The sequence below is a fragment of the Leuresthes tenuis genome, unplaced genomic scaffold (genome assembly GCF_036924035.1).
Source record: "Leuresthes tenuis unplaced genomic scaffold, fLeuTen1.0.hap1 SCAF_23, whole genome shotgun sequence".
NCBI classification, from domain to species: domain Eukaryota; kingdom Metazoa; phylum Chordata; class Actinopteri; order Atheriniformes; family Atherinopsidae; genus Leuresthes; species Leuresthes tenuis.
In genome coordinates this window covers 2,061,684-2,085,212 of record NW_027325377.1, presented here as the reverse complement: position 1 = coordinate 2,085,212, position 23,529 = coordinate 2,061,684, and the positions used below count along the sequence as shown (strand labels likewise).

The window sequence follows — 23,529 nt, the reverse complement described above, 5'->3', positions numbered from 1 at the left end:
CTCTGTGGTTGTTTTGTGTCTTTGTGGTCATCTTGTGTCTCTTTGTGGTCGTTTTGTGTATCTGGATGTTTTGTGTCTCTTTGTGGTAGTTTAGTCTCTCTTTGTGGTCATTTTGTGTCTCTTTGTGGTTGTTTTGTGTCTGTCTGTGGTTGTTTTGTGTGTCTGTGGTCGTTTTGTGTCTCTCTGTTGTTTTGTGTCTCTGTGGTCGTTTTGTCTCTCTTTGTGGTCATTTTGTGTCTCTTTGTGGTCATTTTGTGTCTCTTTGTGGTTGTTTTGTGTCTTTTTGTAGTTGTTTTGTGTCTCTCTGGTTGTTTTGTGTCTCTTTCTGGTAATTTTTTGTCTCTTTGTGGTTGTTTTGTGTCTTTTTGTGGTCGTTTTGTCTCTCTTTGTGGTCATTTTGTGTCTCTTTGTGGTCATTTTGTGTCTCTTTGTGGTTGTTTTGTGTCTCTTTGTAGTTGTTTTGTGTGTCTCTGGTTGTTTTGTGTCTCTTTCTGGTAATTTCTTGTCTCTTTGTGGTCGTTTTGTGTCTCTTTGTGTTTGTTTTATGTCTCTTTGTGGTTGTTTTGTGTCTCTTTGTGATCGTTTTGTGTCTCTTTGTAGCTGTTGTGTCTCTTTGTGGTAGTTTTGTGTCTCTTTGAGGTCGTTTTGTGTCTCTGGATGTTTTGTGTCTCTGGATGTTGTGTGTCTCTTTGTGGTTGTTATGTGTGTCTTTGTGGTCGTTTTGTGTCTCTTTGTGGTCGTTTTATGTCTCTGGATGTTTTGTGTCTCTTTCTGCTTGTTATGTGTCTCTCTGTGGTTGTTTTTTGTCTCTGTGGTCGTTTTGTGTCTGGATGTTTTGTGTCTCTTTGTGGTTGTTATGTGACTCTCTGTGGTTGTTTTGTGTCTCTTTGTGGTTGTTATGTGACTCTCTGTGGTTGTTTTGTGTCTCTTTGTGGTTGTTGTGTGTCTCTTTGTGGTCGTTTTGTGTCTCTGGATGTTTGGTGTCTCTTTGTGGTCGTTATGTGTCTCTGGATGTTTTGTGTCTCTTTGTTGTCGTTTTGTCTCTTGTGGTCATTTTGTGTTTATTTGTGGTTGTTTTGTGTTTCTGGATGTTTTGTGTCTCTTTCTGGTAATTTTGTGTCTCTCTGTAGTTATTTTGTCTCTCTTTGTAGTCGTTTTGTGTCTCTCTGTGGTTGTTTTGTGTCTCTGTGGTCATCTTGTGTCTCTTTGTGGTCGTTTTGTGTATCTGGATGTTTTGTGTCTCTTTGTGGTAGTTTTGTCTCTCTTTGTGGTCATTTTGTGTCTCTTTGTGGTTGTTTTGTGTCTGTCTGTGGTTGTTTTGTGTCTCTGTGGTCGTTTTGTGTCTCTCTGTTGTTTTGTGTCTCTGTGGTCGTTTTGTCTCTCTTTGTGGTCATTTTGTGTCTCTTTGTGGTCATTTTGTGTCTCTTTGTGGTTGTTTTGTGTCTTTTTGTAGTTGTTTTGTGTCTCTCTGGTTGTTTTGTGTCTCTTTCTGGTAATTTTTTGTCTCTTTGTGGTTGTTTTGTGTCTTTTTGTGGTCGTTTTGTCTCTCTTTGTGGTCATTTTGTGTCTCTTTGTGGTCATTTTGTGTCTCTTTGTGGTTGTTTTGTGTCTCTTTGTAGTTGTTTTGTGTGTCTCTGGTTGTTTTGTGTCTCTTTCTGGTAATTTCTTGTCTCTTTGTGGTCGTTTTGTGTCTCTTTGTGTTTGTTTTATGTCTCTTTGTGGTTGTTTTGTGTCTCTTTGTGATCGTTTTGTGTCTCTTTGTAGCTGTTGTGTCTCTTTGTGGTAGTTTTGTTTCTCTTTTTGGTAGTTTTGTCTCTCTTTGTTGTCATTTTGTGTCTCTATGGTCGTTTTGTGTCTCTTTGTGGTTGTTTTGTGTCTCTGGATGTTTGGTGTCTCTTTGTGGTCGTTATGTGTCTCTGGATGTTTTGTGTCTCTTTGTTGTCGTTTTGTCTCTTGTGGTCATTTTGTGTTTCTTTGTGGTTGTTTTGTGTTTCTGGATGTTTTGTGTCTCTTTCTGGTAATTTTGTGTCTCTCTGTAGTTATTTTGTCTCTCTTTGTAGTCGTTTTGTGTCTCTCTGTGGTTGTTTTGTGTCTCTGTGGTCATCTTGTGTCTCTTTGTGGTCGTTTTGTGTATCTGGATGTTTTGTGTCTCTTTGTGGTAGTTTTGTCTCTCTTTGTGGTCATTTTGTGTCTCTTTGTGGTTGTTTTGTGTCTGTCTGTGGTTGTTTTGTGTCTCTGTGGTCGTTTTGTGTCTCTCTGTTGTTTTGTGTCTCTGTGGTCGTTTTGTCTCTCTTTGTGGTCATTTTGTGTCTCTTTGTGGTCATTTTGTGTCTCTTTGTGGTTGTTTTGTGTCTTTTTGTAGTTGTTTTGTGTCTCTCTGGTTGTTTTGTGTCTCTTTCTGGTAATTTTTTGTCTCTTTGTGGTTGTTTTGTGTCTTTTTGTGGTCGTTTTGTCTCTCTTTGTGGTCATTTTGTGTCTCTTTGTGGTCATTTTGTGTCTCTTTGTGGTTGTTTTGTGTCTCTTTGTAGTTGTTTTGTGTGTCTCTGGTTGTTTTGTGTCTCTTTCTGGTAATTTCTTGTCTCTTTGTGGTCATTTTGTGTCTCTTTGTGTTTGTTTTATGTCTCTTTGTGGTTGTTTTGTGTCTCTTTGTGATCGTTTTGTGTCTCTTTGTAGCTGTTGTGTCTCTTTGTGGTAGTTTTGTTTCTCTTTGTGGTAGTTTTGTCTCTCTTTGTTGTCATTTTGTGTCTCTGTGGTCATCTTGTGTCTCTTTGTGGTCGTTTTGTGTATCTGGATGTTTTGTGTCTCTTTGTGGTAGTTTTGTCTCTCTTTGTGGTCATTTTGTGTCTCTTTGTGGTTGTTTTGTGTCTCGTTGTGGTTGTTTTGTGTCTCTGGATGTTTTGTGTCTCTTTCTGCTTGTTGTGTGACTCTCTGTGGTTGTTTTGCGTCTCTTTGTGGTTGTTATGTGTCTCTTTGAGGTCGTTTTGTGTCTCTGGATGTTTTGTGTCTCTGGATGTTGTGTGTCTCTTTGTGGTTGTTATGTGTGTCTTTGTGGTTGTTTTGTGTCTCTTTGTGGTCGTTTTATGTCTCTGGATGTTTTGTGTCTCTTTCTGCTTGTTATGTGTCTCTCTGTGGTTGTTTTTTGTCTCTGTGGTCGTTTTGTGTCTGGATGTTTTGTGTCTCTTTGTGGTTGTTATGTGACTCTCTGTGGTTGTTTTGTGTCTCTTTGTGGTTGTTATGTGACTCTCTGTGGTTGTTTTGTGTCTCTTTGTGGTTGTTGTGTGTCTCTTTGTGGTTGTTTTGTGTCTCTGGATGTTTGGTGTCTCTTTGTGGTCGTTATGTGTCTCTGGATGTTTTGTGTCTCTTTGTTGTCGTTTTGTCTCTTGTGGTCATTTTGTGTTTATTTGTGGTTGTTTTGTGTTTCTGGATGTTTTGTGTCTCTTTCTGGTAATTTTGTGTCTCTCTGTAGTTATTTTGTCTCTCTTTGTAGTCGTTTTGTGTCTCTCTGTGGTTGTTTTGTGTCTCTGTGGTCATCTTGTGTCTCTTTGTGGTCGTTTTGTGTATCTGGATGTTTTGTGTCTCTTTGTGGTAGTTTTGTCTCTCTTTGTGGTCATTTTGTGTCTCTTTGTGGTTGTTTTGTGTCTGTCTGTGGTTGTTTTGTGTCTCTGTGGTCGTTTTGTGTCTCTCTGTTGTTTTGTGTCTCTGTGGTCGTTTTGTCTCTCTTTGTGGTCATTTTGTGTCTCTTTGTGGTCATTTTGTGTCTCTTTGTGGTTGTTTTGTGTCTTTTTGTAGTTGTTTTGTGTCTCTCTGGTTGTTTTGTGTCTCTTTCTGGTAATTTTTTGTCTCTTTGTGGTTGTTTTGTGTCTTTTTGTGGTCGTTTTGTCTCTCTTTGTGGTCATTTTGTGTCTCTTTGTGGTCATTTTGTGTCTCTTTGTGGTTGTTTTGTGTCTCTTTGTAGTTGTTTTGTGTGTCTCTGGTTGTTTTGTGTCTCTTTCTGGTAATTTCTTGTCTCTTTGTGGTCGTTTTGTGTCTCTTTGTGTTTGTTTTATGTCTCTTTGTGGTTGTTTTGTGTCTCTTTGTGGTAGTTTTGTTTCTCTTTTTGGTAGTTTTGTCTCTCTTTGTTGTCATTTTGTGTCTCTATGGTCGTTTTGTGTCTCTTTGTGGTTGTTTTGTGTCTCTGGATGTTTGGTGTCTCTTTGTGGTCGTTATGTGTCTCTGGATGTTTTGTGTCTCTTTGTTGTCGTTTTGTCTCTTGTGGTCATTTTGTGTTTCTTTGTGGTTGTTTTGTGTTTCTGGATGTTTTGTGTCTCTTTCTGGTAATTTTGTGTCTCTCTGTAGTTATTTTGTCTCTCTTTGTAGTCGTTTTGTGTCTCTCTGTGGTTGTTTTGTGTCTCTGTGGTCATCTTGTGTCTCTTTGTGGTCGTTTTGTGTATCTGGATGTTTTGTGTCTCTTTGTGGTAGTTTAGTCTCTCTTTGTGGTCATTTTGTGTCTCTTTGTGGTTGTTTTGTGTCTGTCTGTGGTTGTTTTGTGTGTCTGTGGTCGTTTTGTGTCTCTCTGTTGTTTTGTGTCTCTGTGGTCGTTTTGTCTCTCTTTGTGGTCATTTTGTGTCTCTTTGTGGTCATTTTGTGTCTCTTTGTGGTTGTTTTGTGTCTTTTTGTAGTTGTTTTGTGTCTCTCTGGTTGTTTTGTGTCTCTTTCTGGTAATTTTTTGTCTCTTTGTGGTTGTTTTGTGTCTTTTTGTGGTCGTTTTGTCTCTCTTTGTGGTCATTTTGTGTCTCTTTGTGGTCATTTTGTGTCTCTTTGTGGTTGTTTTGTGTCTCTTTGTAGTTGTTTTGTGTGTCTCTGGTTGTTTTGTGTCTCTTTCTGGTAATTTCTTGTCTCTTTGTGGTCATTTTGTGTCTCTTTGTGTTTGTTTTATGTCTCTTTGTGGTTGTTTTGTGTCTCTTTGTGATCGTTTTGTGTCTCTTTGTAGCTGTTGTGTCTCTTTGTGGTAGTTTTGTTTCTCTTTGTGGTAGTTTTGTCTCTCTTTGTTGTCATTTTGTGTCTCTGTGGTCATCTTGTGTCTCTTTGTGGTCGTTTTGTGTATCTGGATGTTTTGTGTCTCTTTGTGGTAGTTTTGTCTCTCTTTGTGGTCATTTTGTGTCTCTTTGTGGTTGTTTTGTGTCTCGTTGTGGTTGTTTTGTGTCTCTGGATGTTTTGTGTCTCTTTCTGCTTGTTGTGTGACTCTCTGTGGTTGTTTTGCGTCTCTTTGTGGTTGTTATGTGTCTCTTTGAGGTCGTTTTGTGTCTCTGGATGTTTTGTGTCTCTGGATGTTGTGTGTCTCTTTGTGGTTGTTATGTGTGTCTTTGTCGTTGTTTTGTGTCTCTTTGTGGTCGTTTTATGTCTCTGGATGTTTTGTGTCTCTTTCTGCTTGTTATGTGTCTCTCTGTGGTTGTTTTTTGTCTCTGTGGTCGTTTTGTGTCTGGATGTTTTGTGTCTCTTTGTGGTTGTTATGTGACTCTCTGTGGTTGTTTTGTGTCTCTTTGTGGTTGTTATGTGACTCTCTGTGGTTGTTTTGTGTCTCTTTGTGGTTGTTGTGTGTCTCTTTGTGGTCGTTTTGTGTCTCTGGATGTTTGGTGTCTCTTTGTGGTCGTTATGTGTCTCTGGATGTTTTGTGTCTCTTTGTTGTCGTTTTGTCTCTTGTGGTCATTTTGTGTTTATTTGTGGTTGTTTTGTGTTTCTGGATGTTTTGTGTCTCTTTCTGGTAATTTTGTGTCTCTCTGTAGTTATTTTGTCTCTCTTTGTAGTCGTTTTGTGTCTCTCTGTGGTTGTTTTGTGTCTCTGTGGTCATCTTGTGTCTCTTTGTGGTCGTTTTGTGTATCTGGATGTTTTCTGTCTCTTTGTGGTAGTTTTGTCTCTCTTTGTGGTCATTTTGTGTCTCTTTGTGGTTGTTTTGTGTCTGTCTGTGGTTGTTTTGTGTCTCTGTGGTCGTTTTGTGTCTCTCTGTTGTTTTGTGTCTCTGTGGTCGTTTTGTCTCTCTTTGTGGTCATTTTGTGTCTCTTTGTGGTCATTTTGTGTCTCTTTGTGGTTGTTTTGTGTCTTTTTGTAGTTGTTTTGTGTCTCTCTGGTTGTTTTGTGTCTCTTTCTGGTAATTTTTTGTCTCTTTGTGGTTGTTTTGTGTCTTTTTGTGGTCGTTTTGTCTCTCTTTGTGGTCATTTTGTGTCTCTTTGTGGTCATTTTGTGTCTCTTTGTGGTTGTTTTGTGTCTCTTTGTAGTTGTTTTGTGTGTCTCTGGTTGTTTTGTGTCTCTTTCTGGTAATTTCTTGTCTCTTTGTGGTCGTTTTGTGTCTCTTTGTGTTTGTTTTATGTCTCTTTGTGGTTGTTTTGTGTCTCTTTGTGATCGTTTTGTGTCTCTTTGTAGCTGTTGTGTCTCTTTGTGGTAGTTTTGTTTCTCTTTGTGGTAGTTTTGTCTCTCTTTGTTGTCATTTTGTGTCTCTATGGTCGTTTTGTGTCTCTTTGTGGTTGTTTTGTGTCTCTGGATGTTTGGTGTCTCTTTGTGGTCGTTATGTCTCTTGTGGTCATTTTGTGTTTCTTTGTGGTTGTTTTGTGTTTCTGGATGTTTTGTGTCTCTTTCTGGTAATTTTGTGTCTCTCTGTAGTTATTTTGTCTCTCTTTGTAGTCGTTTTGTGTCTCTCTGTGGTTGTTTTGTGTCTCTGTGGTCATCTTGTGTCTCTTTGTGGTCGTTTTGTGTATCTGGATGTTTTGTGTCTCTTTGTGGTAGTTTAGTCTCTCTTTGTGGTCATTTTGTGTCTCTTTGTGGTTGTTTTGTGTCTGTCTGTGGTTGTTTTGTGTGTCTGTGGTCGTTTTGTGTCTCTCTGTTGTTTTGTGTCTCTGTGGTCGTTTTGTCTCTCTTTGTGGTCATTTTGTGTCTCTTTGTGGTCATTTTGTGTCTCTTTGTGGTTGTTTTGTGTCTTTTTGTAGTTGTTTTGTGTCTCTCTGGTTGTTTTGTGTCTCTTTCTGGTAATTTTTTGTCTCTTTGTGGTTGTTTTGTGTCTTTTTGTGGTCGTTTTGTCTCTCTTTGTGGTCATTTTGTGTCTCTTTGTGGTCATTTTGTGTCTCTTTGTGGTTGTTTTGTGTCTCTTTGTAGTTGTTTTGTGTGTCCCTGGTTGTTTTGTGTCTCTTTCTGGTAATTTCTTGTCTCTTTGTGGTCGTTTTGTGTCTCTTTGTGTTTGTTTTATGTCTCTTTGTGGTTGTTTTGTGTCTCTTTGTGATCGTTTTGTGTCTCTTTGTAGCTGTTGTGTCTCTTTGTGGTAGTTTTGTTTCTCTTTGTGGTAGTTTTGTCTCTCTTTGTTGTCATTTTGTGTCTCTATGGTCGTTTTGTGTCTCTTTGTGGTTGTTTTGTGTCTCTGGATGTTTTGTGTCTCTTTGTGTTTGTTTTGTGCCTCTTTCTGGTAATTTTTTGTGTCTTTGTGGTAGCTTTGTGTCTCTTTGTGGTAGTTTTGTGTCTCTTTGTGATTGTTTTGTGTCTCTTTGTGATAATTTTGTGTCTCTTTGTAGTTGTTGTGTCTCTGTGGTGGTTTTGTCTCTCTTTGTGGTCGTTTTATGTCTGTTTGTGGTAGTTTTCTCTGTCTTTGTGGGAATTTTGTGTCTCTGTGGTCGTTTTGTATCTCTTTGTGGTTGTTTTGTGTCTCTGGATGTTTTGTGTCTCTTTGTGGTCGTTTTGTCTCTTGTGGTCATTTTGTGTCTCTTTGTGGTTGTTTTGTGTCTCTGGATGTTTTGTGTCTCTTTCTGGTAATTTTGTGTCTCTCTGTGGTTGTTTTGTCTCTCTTTGTAGTCGTTTTTTGTCTCTCTGTGGTTGTTTTGTGTCTGGATGTTTTGTGTCTCTTTGTGGTTGTTATGTGACTCTCTGTGGTTGTTTTGTGTCTCTTTGTGGTTGTTATGTGACTCTCTGTGGTTGTTTTGTGTCTCTTTGTGGTTGTTGTGTGTCTCTGGATGTTTGGTGTCTCTTTGTGGTCGTTATGTGTCTCTGGATGTTTTGTGTCTCTTTGTTGTCGTTTTGTCTCTTGTGGTCATTTTGTGTTTCTTTGTGGTTGTTTTGTGTTTCTGGATGTTTTGTGTCTCTTTCTGGTAATTTTGTGTCTCTCTGTAGTTATTTTGTCTCTCTTTGTAGTCGTTTTGTGTCTCTCTGTGGTTGTTTTGTGTCTCTGTGGTCATCTTGTGTCTCTTTGTGGTCGTTTTGTGTATCTGGATGTTTTGTGTCTCTTTGTGGTAGTTTTGTCTCTCTTTGTGGTCATTTTGTGTCTCTTTGTGGTTGTTTTGTGTCTGTCTGTGGTTGTTTTGTGTCTCTTTCTGGTCATTTTGTGTCTCTTTGTGGTTGTTTTCTGTCTCTGGATGTTTTGTGTCTCTTTCTGCTTGTTATGTGTCTCTCTGTGGTTGTTTTGTGTCTCTTTGTGGTTGTTATGTGTCTCTTTGTGGTCGTTATGTGTCTCTTTGTGGTCGTTTTGTGTCTCTTTGTGGTTGTTTTGTGTCTCTGGATGTTTGGTGTCTCTTTGTGGTCGTTATGTGTCTCTGGATGTTTTGTGTCTCTTTGTTGTCGTTTTGTCTCTTGTGGTCATTTTGTGTTTCTTTGTGGTTGTTTTGTGTTTCTGGATGTTTTGTGTCTCTTTGTGGTCGTTATGTGTCTCTCTGTGGTCGTTTTGTGTCTCTTTGTGGTTGTTTTGTGTCTCTGGATGTTTGGTGTCTCTTTGTGGTCGTTATGTGTCTCTGGATGTTTTGTGTCTCTTTGTTGTCGTTTTGTCTCTTGTGGTCATTTTGTGTTTCTTTGTGGTTGTTTTGTGTTTCTGGATGTTTTGTGTCTCTTTCTGGTAATTTTGTGTCTCTCTGTAGTTATTTTGTCTCTCTTTGTAGTCGTTTTGTGTCTCTCTGTGGTTGTTTTGTGTCTCTGTGGTCATCTTGTGTCTCTTTGTGGTCGTTTTGTGTATCTGGATGTTTTGTGTCTCTTTGTGGTAGTTTTGTCTCTCTTTGTGGTCATTTTGTGTCTCTTTGTGGTTGTTTTGTGTCTGTCTGTGGTTGTTTTGTGTCTCTTTCTGGTCATTTTGTGTCTCTTTGTGGTTGTTTTCTGTCTCTGGATGTTTTGTGTCTCTTTCTGCTTGTTATGTGTCTCTCTGTGGTTGTTTTGTGTCTCTTTGTGGTTGTTATGTGTCTCTTTGTGGTCGTTATGTGTCTCTTTGTGGTCGTTTTGTGTATCTTTGTGGTCGTTTTGTGTCTCTGGATGTTTTGTGTCTCTTTCCCGTAATTTTGTGTCTCTTTGTGGTAGTTTTGTCTCTCTTTGTGATCATTTTGTGTCTCTGTGGTCGTTTTGTGTCTCTTTGTGGTTGTTTTGTGTCTCTGAATGTTTTGTGTCTCTTTCTGCTTGTTATGTGTCTCCCTGTGGTTGTTTTCTGTCTCTCTGTGGTTGTTTTGTGTCTCTTTCTGGTCATTTTGTGTCTCTTTGTGGTCATCTTGTGTCTCTTTGTGGTTGTTGTGTGTCTCTTTGTGGTCGTTTTGTGTCTCTTTGTGGTCGTTTTGTGTCTCTGGATGTTTTGTGTCTCTTTCCGGTAATTTTGTTTCTCTTTGTGGTAGTTTTGTCTCTCTTTGTGGTCATTTTGTGTCTCTCTGTGCTTGTTTTGTCTCTCTTTGTGGTTGTTTTGTGTCTCTCTGTTCTTGTTTTGTGTCTCTGTGGTCGTTTTGTGTCTCTCTGTGTGGTCATTTTGTGTCTTTTTGTGGTCGTTTTGTCTCTTGTGGTCATTTTGTGTCTCTTTGTGGTTGTTTTGTGTCTCTTTGTAGTTGTTTTGTGTCTCTGTGGTTGTTTTGTGTCTCTTTCTGGTAATTCTTTGTCTCTTTGTGGTAGCTTTGTGTCTCTTTGAGGTAGTTTTTGTTCTCTTTGTGGTTGTTTTGTCTCTTTTTGGTCGTTTTGTTTCTCTGGATGTTTTGTGTCTCTTTGTGGTCGATTTGTCTCTTGTGGTCATTTTGTGTCTCTCTGTGGTTGTTTTGTGTCTCTGTGGTCGTTTTGTGTCTCTCTGTGGTCATCTTGTGTCTCTTTGTGGTTGTTATGTGTCTCTGGATGTTTTGTGTCTCTTTCTGTTAATTTTGTGTCTCTCTGTGGTTTTTTTGTCTCTCTTTGTAGTCGTTATGTGTCTCTCTGTGGTTGTTATGTGTCTCTTTGTGGTCGTTATGTGTCTCTTTGTGGTAGTTTTGTCTCTCTTTGTGGTCATTTTGTGTCTCTGTGGTCGTTTTGTGTCTCTTTGTGGTTGTTTTGTGTCTCTGAATGTTTTGTGTCTCTTTCTGCTTGTTATGTGTCTCCCTGTGGTTGTTTTCTGTCTCTCTGTGGTTGTTTTCTGTCTCTTTATGGTCATTTTGTGTCTCTTTGTGGTTGTTTTATGTCTCTGGATGTTTTGTGTCTCTTTCTGCTTGTTATGTGTCTCTCTGTGGTTGTTTTGTGTCTCTTTGTGGTTGTTATGTGTCTCTTTGTGGTCGTTTTGTGTCTCTTTGTGGTTGTTGTGTGTCTTTATGGTCGTTTTGTGTCTCTTTGTGGTCGTTTTGTGTCTCTGGATGTTTTGTGTCTCTTTCCGGTAATTTTGTTTCTCTTTGTGGTAGTTTTCTCTCTCTTTGTGGTCATTTTGTGTCTCTGTGGTCGTTTTGTGTCTCTTTGTGGTTGTTTTCTGTCTCTGAATGTTTTGTGTCTCTTTGTGGTCGTTTTGTCTCTTGTGGTCATTTAGTGTCTATTTGTGGTTGTTTTGTGTATCTGGATGTTTTGTGTCTCTTTCTGGTCATTTTATGTCTCTCTGTGCTTGTTTTGTCCCTCTTTGTGGTTGTTTTGTGTCTCTCCGTTCTTGTTTTGTGTCTCTGTGGTCGTTTTGTGTCTCTCTGTGGTTTTTTTGTGTCTTTTTGTGGTCGTTTTGTCTCTTGTGGTCATTTTGTGTCTCTTTGTGGTTGTTTTGTGTCTCTTTGTAGTTGTTTTGTGTCTCTGTGGTTGTTTTGTGTCTCTTTCTGGTAATTCTTTGTCTCTTTGTGGTAGCTTTGTGTCTCTTTGTGGTAGTTTTTTTTCTCTTTGTGGTTGTTTTGTGTCTCTTTGTGATCGTTTTGTGTCTCTTTGTAGTTGTTTTGTGTCTCTCTGTTGTTGTTTTGTGTCTCTCTGTGCTTGTTTTGTGTCTCTTTGTGGTTGTTATGTTTCTCTTTGTGGTCGTTTGGTGTCTCTTTGTGGTTGTTATGTGTCTCCTTGTGGTCGTTTTGTGTCTCTTTGTGGTCGTTTTGTGTCTCTGGATGTTTTGTGTCTCTTTCCGGTAATTTTGTGTCTCTTTGTGATAGTTTTGTCTCTCTTTTTGGTCATTTTGTGTGTCTGTGGTCGTTTTGTGTCTCTTTGTGGTTGTTTTGTGTCTCTGAATGTTTTGTGACTCTTTGTGGTCGTTTTGTCTCTTGTGGTCATTTTGTGTCTATTTGTGGTTGTTTTGTGTATCTGGATGTTTTGTGTCTCTTTCTGGTCATTTTATGTCTCTCTGTGCTTGTTTTGTCTCTCTTTGTGGTTGTTTTGTGTCTCTCTGTTCTTGTTTTGTGTCTCTGTGGTCGTTTTGTGTCTCTCTGTGGTTGTTTTGTGTCTTTTTGTGGTCCTTTTGTCTCTTGTTGTCATTTTGTGTCTCTTTGTGGTTGTTTTGTGTCTCTTTGTAGTTGTTTTGTGTCTCTGTGTTTGTTTTGTGTCTCTTTCTGAGAATTCTTTGTCTCTTTGTGGTAGCTTTGTGTCTCTCTGTGGTTGTTTTGTGTCTCTTTGTGGTTATTATATTTCTCTTTGTGGTCGTTTGGTGTCTCTTTGTAGTTGTTTTGTGTCTCTCTGTGGTTGTTTTGTATCTCTCTGTGGTTGTTTTGTGTCTCTTTGTGGTTATTATGTTTCTCTTTGTGGTCGTTTGGTGTCTCTTTGTGGTTGTTATGTGTCTCCTTGTGGTCGTTTTGTGTCTCTTTGTGGTCGTTTTGTGTCTCTGGATGTTTTGTGTCTCTTTCCGGTAATTTTGTGTCTCTCTGTGATAGTTTTGTCTCTCTTTGTGGTCATTTTGTGTGTCTGTGGTCGCAATATGTCTCTTTGTGGTTGTTTTGTGTCTCTGGATGTTTTGTGTCTCTTTGTGGTCGTTTTGTCTGTTGTGATCATTTTGTGTCTCTTTCTGCTTGTTATGTGTCTCTCTGTGTTTTTTTGTGTCTCTTTGTGGTTGTTATGTGTCTCTTTGTTGTCGTTTTGTGTCTCTTTGTGGTTGTTATGTGTCTCTTCGTGGTCGTTTTGTGTCTCTTTGTGGTCGTTTTGTGTCTCTGAATGTTTTGTGTATCTTTCCGGTAATTTTGTTTCTCTTTGTGGTCGTTTTGTCTCTCTTTGTGGTCATTTTGTGTGTCTGTGGTCGTTTTGTGTCTCTTTGTGGTTGTTATGTGTCTCTGGATGTTTTGTGTCTCTTTGTGGTAGTTTTGTCTCTCTTTGTGGTCATTTTGTGTCTCTGTGGTCGTTTTGTGTCTCTTTGTGGTTGTTTTGTGTCTCTCTGTGGTTGTTTTGTGTCTCTTTCTGGTCATTTTGTGTCTCTTTGTGGTTGTTTTATGTCTCTGGATGTTTTGTGTCTCTTTCTGCTTGTTATGTGTCTCTCTGTGTTTCTTTTGTGTCTCTTTGTGGTTGTTATGTGTCTCTTTGTGGTCGTTTTGTGTCTCTTTGTGGTTGTTATGTGTCTCTTTGTGGTCGTTTTGTGTCTCTTTGTGGTCGTTTTGTGTCTCTTTGTGGTTGTTATGTGTCTCTTTGTGGTCGTTTTGTGTCTCTTTGTGGTCGTTTTGTGTCTCTTTGTGGTCGTTTTGTGTCTCTGGATGTTTTGTAACTCTTTCCGGTAATTTTGATTCTCTTTGTGGTCGTTTTGTCTCTCTTTGTGGTCATTTTGTGTGTCTGTGGTCGTTTTGTGTCTCTTTGTGGTTGTTTTGTGTCTCTGGATGTTTTGTGTCTCTTTGTGGTAGTTTTGTCTCTCTTTGTGGTCATTTTGTGTCTCCTTGTGGTTGTTTTGTGTCTCTGTGGTCGTTTTATGTCTCTCTGTGGTTGTTTTGTGTCTTTTTGTGGTCGTTTTGTCACTTGTGGTCATTTTGTGTCTCTTTGTGGTCGTTTTGTGTCTCTTTGTGGTAGTTTTATGTCTCTTTGTGGTTGTTTTGTGTCTCTTTGTGATCGTTTTGTGTCTCTTTGTAGTTGTTGTGTCTCTTTGTGGTCGTTTTGTGTCTCTTTTTGGTCGTTTTGTGTCTCTTTGTGGTCGTTTTGTCTCTTGTGGTCATTTTGTGTCTCTCTGTGGTTGTTTTGTGTCTCTGTGGTCGTTTTGTGTCTCTCTGTGGTCATCTTGTGTCTCTTTGTGGTCGTTTTGTGTATCTGAATGTTTTGTGTCTTTCATCATTTTTATGGCTTATGTGGTGCTGTGGCTTAGTTGGTCAAAGTGCCTGTCTAGTAAACAGGAGATCCTGGGTTCAAATCCCAGCAGTGCCTGTGGTCCTGTTAAGCTAACGATGACTTAGTATATAAAACAGGTCATTATCAGGGTTCTACTGAATGTTTTTCATTGGTCCTCTAAATTAAATGATGAACGTTTAAATGATGAACATCATGATTATTATGAGTCTGTTCTTTGGTCAGACTTGATAAAAATGTTTTTAGAAATCGGAGTTAGTTTTGGGAGAGGCTTTGGATCTACTTCCTCAAGTGGATCCAGTTCAGGACAAAGTGACTCCAGCCGATAATCTTTATTCTTTCATAATTTTCATGACTTATGTGTTGCTGTGGCTTAGCTGGTCAAAGTGCCTGTCTTGTAAACAGGAGATCCTGGGTTCAAATCCCAGCAGTGCCTGTGGTCTTTTTAAGCTAACTATGACTTAGCATATAAGTGTGTCTTTGTGGTTGTTATGTGTCGTTTTGTGTCTCTGGATGTTTTCTGTCTCTCTGTGGTTGTTTTGTGTCTCTTTGTGTTTGTTTTGTGTCTCTCTGTGGTTGTTTTGTGTCTCTGGATGTTTTGTGTCTCTTTCTGCTTGTTAAGTGTCTCTCTGTGGTTGTTATGTGTCTCTTTGTGGTTGTTATGTGTCTCTGGATGTTTTGTGTCTCTTTCTGCTTGTTTTGTGTCTCTCTGTGGTTGTTTTGTGTCTCTTTGTGGTCGTTTTGTGACTTTCATAGTTTTTCTGACTTATGTGGTGCTGTAGCTTAGTTGGTCAAAGTGCCTGTCTAGTAAACAGGAGATCCTGGGTTCAAATCCCAGCAGTGCCTGTGGTCTTGTTAAGCTAACGATGACTTAGCATATAAGTGTCTCTTTGTGGTTGTTTTCTGTCTCTTTCTGGTCATTTTGTGTCTCTTTGTGGTTGTTTTCTGTCTCTTTCTGGTCATTTTGTGTCTCTTTGTGGTTGTTTTCTGTCTCTGGATGTATTGTGTCTCTTTCTGCTTGTTATGTGTCTCTTTGTGGTCGTTATGTGTCTCTCTGTGGTTGTTTTGTGTCTCTTTCTGGTCATTTTGTGTCTCTTTGTGGTTGTTTTCTGTCTCTGGATTTTTTGTGTCTCTTTCTGCTTGTTATGTGTCTCTCTGTGGTTGTTTTGTGTCTCTTTCTGGTTGTTATGTGTCTCTTTGTGGTCGTTATGTGTCTCTTTGTGGTAGTTTTGTCTCTCTTTGTGGTCATTTTGTGTCTCCTTGTGGTCGTTTTGTGTCTCTGTGGTCGTTTTATGTCTCTCTGTGGTTGTTTTGTGTCTTTTTGTGGTCGTTTTGTCACTTGTGGTCATTTTGTGTCTCTTTGTGGTCGTTTTGTGTCTCTTTGTCGTAGTTTTATGTCTCTTTGTGGTTGTTTTGTGTCTCTTTGTGATCGTTTTGTGTCTCTTTGTAGTTGTTGTGTCTCTTTGTGGTCGTTTTGTGTCTCTTTTTGGTCGTTTTGTGTCTCTTTGTGGTCGTTTTGTCTCTTGTGGTCATTTTGTGTCTCTCTGTGGTTGTTTTGTGTCTCTGTGGTCGTTTTGTGTCTCTCTGTGGTCATCTTGTGTCTCTTTGTGGTCGTTTTGTGTATCTGAATGTTTTGTGTCTTTCATCATTTTTATGGCTTATATGGTGCTGTGGCTTAGTTGGTCAAAGTGCCTGTCTTGTAAACAGGAGATCCTGGGTTCAAATCCCAGCAGTGCCTGTGGTCCTGTTAAGCTAACGATGACTTAGTATATAAAACAGGTCATTATCAGGGTTCTACTGAATGTTTTTCATTGGTCCTCTAAATTAAATGATGAACGTTTAAATGATGAACATCATGATTATTATGAGTCTGTTCTTTGGTCAGACTTGATAAAAATGTTTTTAGAAATCGGAGTTAGTTTTGGGAGAGGCTTTGGATCTACTTCCTCAAGTGGATCCAGTTCAGGACAAAGTGACTCCAGCCGATAATCTTTATTCTTTCATAATTTTCATGACTTATGTGTTGCTGTGGCTTAGCTGGTCAAAGTGCCTGTCTTGTAAACAGGAGATCCTGGGTTCAAATCCCAGCAGTGCCTGTGGTCTTTTTAAGCTAACTATGACTTAGCATATAAGTGTGTCTTTGTGGTTGTTATGTGTCGTTTTGTGTCTCTGGATGTTTTCTGTCTCTCTGTGGTTGTTTTGTGTCTCTTTGTGTTTGTTTTGTGTCTCTTTGTGGTTGTTTTGTGTCTCTGGATGTTTTGTGTCTCTTTCTGCTTGTTAAGTGTCTCTCTGTGGTTGTTATGTGTCTCTTTGTGGTTGTTATGTGTCTCTGGATGTTTTGTGTCTCTTTTTGCTTGTTTTGTGTCTCTCTGTGGTTGTTTTGTGTCTCTTTGTGGTCGTTTTGTGACTTTCATAATTTTTCTGACTTATGTGGTGCTGTAGCTTAGTTGGTCAAAGTGCCTGTCTAGTAAACAGGAGATCCTGGGTTCAAATCCCAGCAGTGCCTGTGGTCCTGTTAAGCTAACGATGACTTAGCATATAAGTGTCTCTTTGTGGTTTTTTTATGTCTCTGGATGTTTTGTGTCTCTTTCTGCTTGTTATGTGTCTCTCTGTGGTTGTTTTGTGTCTCTTTGTGGTTGTTATGTGTCTCTTTGTGGTCGTTATGTGTCTCTTTGTGGTCATTTTGTGTATCTTTGTGGTCGTTTTGTGTCTCTGGATGTTTTGTGTCTCTTTCTGCTTGTTAAGTGTCTCTCTGTGGTTGTTTTGTGTCTCTTTGTGGTTGTTATGTGTCTCTTTGTGGTCGTTTTGTGTCTCTTTGTGGTTGTTATGTGTCTCTGGATGTTTTGTGTCTCTTTCTGTTAATTTAGTGTCTCTCTGTGGTTTTTTTTGTCTCTCTTTGTAGTCGTTTTGTGTCTCTCTGCGGTTGTTTTGTGTCTCTGTGGTCGTTTAGTGTCTTTCATCATTTTTCTGACTTATGTGGTGCTGTGGCTTAGTTGGTCAAAGTGCCTGTCTCGTAAACAGGAGATCCTGGGTTCAAATCCCAGCAGTGCCTGTGGTCCTGTTAAGCTAACGATGACTTAGCATATAAGTGTCTCTTTGTGGTTGTTTTATGTCTCTGGATGTTTTGTGTCTCTTTCTGCTTGTTATGTGTCTCTCTGTGGTTGTTTTGTGTCTCTTTGTGGTTGTTATGTGTCTCTTTGTGGTCGTTATGTGTCTCTTTGTTGTCGTTTTGTGTCTCTTTGTGGTTGTTATGTGTCTCTGGATGTTTTGTGTCTCTTTCTGTTAATTTTGTGTCTCTCTGTGTTTTTTTTTTGTCTCTCTTTGTGGTTGTTACGTGTCTCTTTGTGGTCGTTTTGTGTATCTGAATGTTTTGTGTCTTTCATCATTTTTCTGACTTATGTGGCGCTGTAGCTTAGTTGGTCAAAGTGCCTGTCTAGTAAACAGGAGATCCTGGGTTCAAATCCCAGCAGTGCCTGTGGTCCTGTTAAGCTAACGATGACTTAGCATATAAGTGTCTCTTTGTGGTTGTTTTCTGTCTCTCTGTGGTAGTTTTGTCTCTCTTTGTGGTCGTTTTGTCTCTCTTTGTGGTCGTTTTGTCTCTCTTTGTGGTCATTTTGTGTCTCTGTGGTCGTTTTGTGTCTCTTTGTGGTTGTTTTGTGTCTCTATGTGGTTGTTTTGTGTCTCTTTCTGGTTGTTATGTATCTCTTTGTGGTCGTTATCTGTCTCTCTGTGGTTGTTTTGTGTCTCTTTCTGGTCATTTTGTGTCTCTTTGTGGTTGTTTTCTGTCTCTGGATTTTTTGTGTCTCTTTCTGCTTGTTATGTGTCTCTCTGTGGTTGTTTTGTGTCTCTTTCTGGTTGTTATGTGTCTCTTTGTGGTCGTTATGTGTCTCTTTGTGGTAGTTTTGTCTCTCTTTGTGGTCGTTTTGTGTCTCTTTGTGGTTGTTTTGTGTCTCTCTGTGGTTGTTTTGTGTCTCTTTCTGGTCATTTTGTGTCTCTTTGTGGTTGTTTTATGTCTCTGGATGTTTTGTGTCTCTTTCTGCTTGTTATGTGTCTCTCTGTGGTCGTTTTGTGTCTCTTTGTGGTCGTTTTGTGTCTCTGGATGTTTTGTAACTCTTTCCGGTAATTTTGTTTCTCTTTGTGGTCGTTTTGTCTCTCTTTGTGGTCATTTTGTGTGTCTGTGGTCGTTTTGTGTCTCTTTGTGGTAGTTTTGTCTTTCTTTGTGGTCATTTTGTGTCTCCTTGTGGTCGTTTTGTGTCTCTGTGGTCGTTTTATGTCTCTCTGTGGTTGTTTTGTGTCTTTTTGTGGTCGTTTTGTCACTTGTGGTCATTTTGTGTCTCTTTGTGGTCGTTTTGTGTCTCTTTGTGGTAGTTTTATGTCTCTTTGTGGTTGTTTTGTGTCTCTTTGTGATCGTTTTGTGTCTCTTTGTAGTTGTTGTGTCTCTTTGTGGTCGTTTTGTGTCTCTTTTTGGTCGTTTTGTGTCTCTTTGTGGTCGTTTTGTCTCTTGTGGTCATTTTGTGTCTCTCTGTGGTTGTTTTGTGTCTCTGTGGTCGTTTTGTGTCTCTCTTTGGTCATCTTGTGTCTCTTTGTGGTCGTTTTGTGTATCTGAATGTTTTGTGTCTTTCATCATTTTTATGGCTTATGTGGTGCTGTGGCTTAGCTGGTCAAAGTGCCTGTCTAGTAAACAGGAGATCCTGGGTTCAAATCCCAGCAGTGCCTGTGGTCCTGTTAAGCTAACGATCACTTAGCATATAAGTGTCTCTTTGTGGTTGTTTTATGTCTCTGGATGTTTTGTGTCTCTTTCTGCTTGTTATGTGTCTCTCTGTGGTTGTTTTGTGTCTCTTTGTGGTTGTTATGTGTCTCTTTGTGGTCGTTATGTGTCTCTTTGTTGTCGTTTTGTGTCTCTGGATGTTTTGTGTCTCTTTCTGCTTGTTAAGTGTCTCTCTGTGGTTGTTTTGTGTCTCTTTGTGGTTGTTATGTGTCTCTTTGTGGTCGTTTTGTGTCTCTTTGTGGTTGTTATGTGTCTCTGGATGTTTTGTGTCTCTTTCTGTTAATTTTGTGTCTCTCTGTGTTTTTTTTTTGTCTCTCTTTGTAGTCGTTTTGTGTCTCTCTGCGGTTGTTTTGTGTCTCTGTGGTCGTTTAGTGTCTTTCATCATTTTTCTGACTTATGTGGCGCTGTGGCTTAGTTGGTCAAAGTGCCTGTCTCGTAAACAGGAGATCCTGGGTTCAAATCCCAGCAGTGCCTGTGGTCCTGTTAAGCTAACGATGACTTAGTATATAAGTGTCTCTTTGAGGTCCTTTTGTGTCTCTGGATGTTTTCTGTCTCTCTGTGGTTGTTTTGTGTGTCTTTCTGGTCATTTTGTGTGTCTTTGTGGTGGTTTTGTGTCTCTGGATGTTTTGTGTCTCTTTCTGCTTGTTAAGTGTCTCTCTGTGGTTGTTTTGTGTCTCTTTGTGGTTGTTACGTGTCTCTTTGTGGTCGTTTTGTGTATCTGAATGTTTTGTGTCTTTCATCATTTTTCTGACTTATGTGGCGCTGTAGCTTAGTTGGTCAAAGTGCCTGTCTAGTAAACAGGAGATCCTGGGTTCAAATCCCAGCAGTGCCTGTGGTCCTGTTAAGCTAACGATGACTTAGCATATAAGTGTCTCTTTGTGGTTGTTTTCTGTCTCTCTGTGGTAGTTTTGTCTCTCTTTGTGGTCGTTTTGTCTCTCTTTGTGGTCGTTTTGTCTCTCTTTGTGGTCATTTTGTGTCTCTGTGGTCGTTTTGTGTCTCTTTGTGGTTGTTTTGTGTCTCTCTGTGGTTGTTTTGTGTCTCTTTCTGGTTGTTATGTATCTCTTTGTGGTCGTTATCTGTCTCTCTGTGGTTGTTTTGTGTCTCTTTCTGGTCATTTTGTGTCTCTTTGTGGTTGTTTTCTGTCTCTGGATTTTTTGTGTCTCTTTCTGCTTGTTATGTGTCTCTCTGTGGTTGTTTTGTGTCTCTTTCTGGTTGTTATGTGTCTCTTTGTGGTCGTTATGTGTCTCTTTGTGGTAGTTTTGTCTCTCTTTGTGGTCGTTTTGTGTCTCTTTGTGGTTGTTTTGTGTCTCTCTGTGGTTGTTTTGTGTCTCTTTCTGGTCATTTTGTGTCTCTTTGTGGTTGTTTTATGTCTCTGGATGTTTTGTGTCTCTTTCTGCTTGTTATGTGTCTCTCTGTGTTTCTTTTGTGTCTCTTTGTGGTTGTTATGTGTCTCTTTGTGGTCGTTTTGTGTCTCTTTGTGGTTGTTATGTGTCTCTTTGTGGTCGTTTTGTGTCTCTTTGTGGTCGTTTTGTGTCTCTTTGTGGTTGTTATGTGTCTCTTTGTGGTCGTTTTGTGTCTCTTTGTGGTCGTTTTGTGTCTCTGGATGTTTTGTAACTCTTTCCGGTAATTTTGTTTCTCTTTGTGGTCGTTTTGTCTCTCTTTGTGGTCATTTTGTGTGTCTGTGGTCGTTTTGTGTCTCTTTGTGGTAGTTTTGTCTTTCTTTGTGGTCATTTTGTGTCTCCTTGTGGTCGTTTTGTGTCTCTGTGGTCGTTTTATGTCTCTCTGTGGTTGTTTTGTGTCTTTTTGTGGTCGTTTTGTCACTTGTGGTCATTTTGTGTCTCTTTGTGGTCGTTTTGTGTCTCTTTGTGGTAGTTTTATGTCTCTTTGTGGTTGTTTTGTGTCTCTTTGTGATCGTTTTGTGTCTCTTTGTAGTTGTTGTGTCTCTTTGTGGTCGTTTTGTGTCTCTTTTTGGTCGTTTTGTGTCTCTTTGTGGTCGTTTTGTCTCTTGTGGTCATTTTGTGTCTCTCTGTGGTTGTTTTGTGTCTCTGTGGTCGTTTTGTGTCTCTCTGTGGTCATCTTGTGTCTCTTTGTGGTCGTTTTGTGTATCTGAATGTTTTGTGTCTTTCATCATTTTTATGGCTTATGTTGTACTGTGGCTTAGTTGGTCAAAGTGCCTTTCTAGTAAACAGGAGATCCTGGGTTCAAATCCCAGCAGTGCCTGTGGTCCTGTTAAGCTAACGATGACTTAGTATATAAAACAGGTCATTATCAGGGTTCTACTGAATGTTTTTCATTGGTCCTCTAAATTAAATGATGAACGTTTAAATGATGAACATCATGATTATTATGAGTCTGTTCTTTGGTCAGACTTGATAAAAATGTTTTTAGAAATCGGAGTTAGTTTTGGGAGAGGCTTTGGATCTACTTCCTCAAGTGGATCCAGTTCAGGACAAAGTGACTCCAGCCGATAATCTTTATTCTTTCATAATTTTCATGACTTATGTGTTGCTGTGGCTTAGCTGGTCAAAGTGCCTGTCTTGTAAACAGGAGATCCTGGGTTCAAATCCCAGCAGTGCCTGTGGTCTTTTTAAGCTAACTATGACTTAGCATATAAGTGTGTCTTTGTGGTTGTTATGTGTCGTTTTGTGTCTCTGGATGTTTTCTGTCTCTCTGTGGTTGTTTTGTGTCTCTTTGTGTTTGTTTTGTGTCTCTTTGTGGTCGTTTTGTGTCTCTGGATGTTTTGTGTCTCTTTCTGCTTGTTAAGTGTCTCTCTGTGGTTGATTTGTGTCTCTTTCTGGTTGTTATGTATCTCTTTGTGGTCGTTATGTGTCTCTCTGTGGTTGTTTTGTGTCTCTTTCTGGTCATTTTGTGTCTCTTTGTGGTTGTTTTCTGTCTCTGGATTTTTTGTGTCTCTTTCTGCTTGTTATGTGTCTCTCTGTGGTTGTTTTGTGTCTCTTTCTGGTTGTTATGTGTCTCTTTGTGGTCGTTATGTGTCTCTTTGTGGTAGTTTTGTCTCTCTTTGTGGTCATTTTGTGTCTCCTTGTGGTCGTTTTGTGTCTCTGTGGTCGTTTTATGTCTCTCTGTGGTTGTTTTGTGTCTTTTTGTGGTCGTTTTGTCACTTGTGGTCATTTTGTGTCTTTGTTATGTGTCTCTGGATGTTTTGTGTCTCTTTTTGCTTGTTTTGTGTCTCTCTGTGGTTGTTTTGTGTCTCTTTGTGGTCGTTTTGTGACTTTCATAATTTTTCTGACTTATGTGGTGCTGTAGCTTAGTTGGTCAAAGTGCCTGTCTAGTAAACAGGAGATCCTGGGTTGAAATCCCAGCAGTGCCTGTGGTCCTGTTAAGCTAACGATGACTTAACGATGACTTAGCATATAAGTGTCTCTTTGTGGTCGTTATGTGTCTCTTTGTGGTCATTTTGTGTATCTTTGTGGTCGTTTTGTGTCTCTGGATGTTTTGTGTCTCTTTCTGCTTGTTAAGTGTCTCTCTGTGGTTGTTTTGTGTCTCTTTGTTTTTGTTATGTGTCTCTTTGTGGTCGTTTTGTGTCTCTTTGAGGTCGTTTTCTGTCTCTCTGTGGTTGTTTTGTGTGTCTTTCTGGTCATTTTGTGTGTCTTTGTGGTGGTTTTGTGTCTCTGGATGTTTTGTGTCTCTTTCTGCTTGTTAAGTGTCTCTCTGTGGTTGTTTTGTGTCTCTTTGTGGTTGTTATGTGTCTCTTTGTGGTCGTTTTGTGTATCTGAATGTTTTGTGTCTTTCATCATTTTTCTTACTTATGTGGCGCTGTGGCTTAGTTGGTCAAAGTGCCTGTCTAGTAAACAGAAGATCCTGGGTTCAAATCCCAACAGTGCCTGTGGTCTTGTTAAGCTAACGATGACTTAGCATATAAGTGTCTCTTTGTGGTTGTTTTCTGTCATTTTGTGTCTCTTTGTCGTTGTTTTCTGTCTCTGGATGTATTGTGTCTCTTTCTGCTTGTTATGTGTCTCTCTGTGGTTGATTTGTGTCTCTTTCTGGTTGTTATGTATCTCTTTGTGGTCGTTATTTGTCTCTCTGTGGTTGTTTTGTGTCTCTTTCTGGTCATTTTGTGTCTCTTTGTGGTTGTTTTCTGTCTCTGGATTTTTTGTGTCTCTTTCTGCTTGTTATGTGTCTCTCTGTGGTTGTTTTGTGTCTCTTTCTGGTTGTTATGTGTCTCTTTGTGGTCGTTATGTGTCTCTTTGTGGTAGTTTTGTCTCTCTTTGTGGTCATTTTGTGTCTCTGTGGTCGTTTTGTGTCTCTTTGTGGTTGTTTTGTGTCTCTCTGTGGTTGTTTTGTGTCTCTTTCTGGTCATTTTGTGTCTCTTTGTGGTTGTTTTATGTCTCTCTGTGTTTCTTTTGTGTCTCTTTGTGGTTGTTATGTGTCTCTTTGTGGTTGTTTTATGTCTCTGGATGTTTTGTGTCTCTTTCCGGTAATTTTGTGTCTCTTTGTGGTAGTTTTGTCTCTCTTTGTGGTCATTTTGTGTCTCTGTGGTCGTTTTGTGTCTGTTTGTGGTTGTTTTGTGTCTCTGAATGTTTTGTGTCTCTTTGTGGTCGTTTTGTCTCTTGTGGTCATTTTGTGTCTATTTGTGGTTGTTTTGTGTGTCTGGATGTTTTGTATCTCTTTCTGGTCATTTTATGTCTCTCTGTGCTTGTTTTGTCTCTCTTTGTGGTTGTTTTGTGTCTCTGTGGTCGTTTTGTGTCTTTTTGTGGTCATTTTGTCTCTTGTGGTCATTTTGTGTCTCTTTGTGGTTGTTTTGTGTCTCTTTGTAGTTGTTTTGTGTCTCTGTGGTTGTTTTGTGTCTCTTTCTGGTAATTCTTTGTCTCTTTGTGGTAGCTTTGTGTCTCTTTGTGGTAGTTTTTTTTCTCTTTGTGGTTGTTTTGTGTCTCTTTGTGATCGTTTTGTCTCTCTTTGTAGTTGTTTTGTGTCTCTCTGTGGTTGTTTTGTTTCTCTCTGTGGTTGTTTTTTGTGTCTTCGTGGTTGTTATGTTTCTCTTTGTGGTCGTTTGGTGTCTCTTTGTGGTTGTTATATGTCTCATTGTGGTCGTTTTGTGACTCTTTGTGGTCGTTTTGTGTCTCTGGATGTTTTCTGTCTCTTTCCGGTAATTTTGTGTTTCTTTGTGATAGGTTTGTCTCTCTTTGTGGTCATTTTGTGTGTCTGTGGTCGTTTTGTGTCTCTTTGTGGTTGCTTTTTGTCTCTGGATGTTTTGTCTCTCTTTGTGGTCGTTATGTGACTCTGGATGTTTTGTGTCTCTTTGTGGTCGTTTTGTCTGTTGTGGTCATTTTGTGTCTCTTTGTGGTTGTTTTATCTGTCTTTGTAGTTGTTTTTTGTCTCTTTCTGCT

General features: G+C 39.4%; 14 non-coding genes across 14 annotated transcripts; all 14 read left to right on the top strand.

Annotated features, from left to right (window-relative positions):
- The first annotated feature begins 13,420 nt into the window (after positions 1–13,420).
- trnat-agu (transfer RNA threonine (anticodon AGU)) lies at positions 13,421–13,494 on the top strand. The gene has a single exon. It is a non-coding gene; the product is annotated as a tRNA-Thr (tRNA).
- Positions 13,495–13,778: 284 nt separating this feature from the next.
- On the top strand, positions 13,779–13,852 carry trnat-ugu (transfer RNA threonine (anticodon UGU)). Its single transcript has one exon. It is a non-coding gene; the product is annotated as a tRNA-Thr (tRNA).
- Positions 13,853–14,188: 336 nt separating this feature from the next.
- trnat-agu (transfer RNA threonine (anticodon AGU)) lies at positions 14,189–14,262 on the top strand. Its single transcript has one exon. It is a non-coding gene; the product is annotated as a tRNA-Thr (tRNA).
- An 818-nt stretch (positions 14,263–15,080) lies between these two features.
- Positions 15,081–15,154, top strand: trnat-ugu (transfer RNA threonine (anticodon UGU)). Its single transcript has one exon. It is a non-coding gene; the product is annotated as a tRNA-Thr (tRNA).
- A 284-nt stretch (positions 15,155–15,438) lies between these two features.
- Positions 15,439–15,512, top strand: trnat-ugu (transfer RNA threonine (anticodon UGU)). Its single transcript has one exon. It is a non-coding gene; the product is annotated as a tRNA-Thr (tRNA).
- Positions 15,513–15,848: 336 nt separating this feature from the next.
- trnat-agu (transfer RNA threonine (anticodon AGU)) lies at positions 15,849–15,922 on the top strand. Its single transcript has one exon. It is a non-coding gene; the product is annotated as a tRNA-Thr (tRNA).
- Positions 15,923–16,394: 472 nt separating this feature from the next.
- trnat-cgu (transfer RNA threonine (anticodon CGU)) lies at positions 16,395–16,468 on the top strand. Its single transcript has one exon. It is a non-coding gene; the product is annotated as a tRNA-Thr (tRNA).
- Positions 16,469–16,817: 349 nt separating this feature from the next.
- Positions 16,818–16,891, top strand: trnat-agu (transfer RNA threonine (anticodon AGU)). The gene has a single exon. It is a non-coding gene; the product is annotated as a tRNA-Thr (tRNA).
- A 1,167-nt stretch (positions 16,892–18,058) lies between these two features.
- Positions 18,059–18,132, top strand: trnat-agu (transfer RNA threonine (anticodon AGU)). Its single transcript has one exon. It is a non-coding gene; the product is annotated as a tRNA-Thr (tRNA).
- A 452-nt stretch (positions 18,133–18,584) lies between these two features.
- trnat-cgu (transfer RNA threonine (anticodon CGU)) lies at positions 18,585–18,658 on the top strand. Its single transcript has one exon. It is a non-coding gene; the product is annotated as a tRNA-Thr (tRNA).
- Positions 18,659–18,942: 284 nt separating this feature from the next.
- trnat-agu (transfer RNA threonine (anticodon AGU)) lies at positions 18,943–19,016 on the top strand. Its single transcript has one exon. It is a non-coding gene; the product is annotated as a tRNA-Thr (tRNA).
- Positions 19,017–20,688: 1,672 nt separating this feature from the next.
- trnat-ugu (transfer RNA threonine (anticodon UGU)) lies at positions 20,689–20,762 on the top strand. Its single transcript has one exon. It is a non-coding gene; the product is annotated as a tRNA-Thr (tRNA).
- Positions 20,763–21,438: 676 nt separating this feature from the next.
- trnat-agu (transfer RNA threonine (anticodon AGU)) lies at positions 21,439–21,512 on the top strand. Its single transcript has one exon. It is a non-coding gene; the product is annotated as a tRNA-Thr (tRNA).
- A 442-nt stretch (positions 21,513–21,954) lies between these two features.
- trnat-agu (transfer RNA threonine (anticodon AGU)) lies at positions 21,955–22,028 on the top strand. The gene has a single exon. It is a non-coding gene; the product is annotated as a tRNA-Thr (tRNA).
- Positions 22,029–23,529: the final 1,501 nt, after the last annotated feature.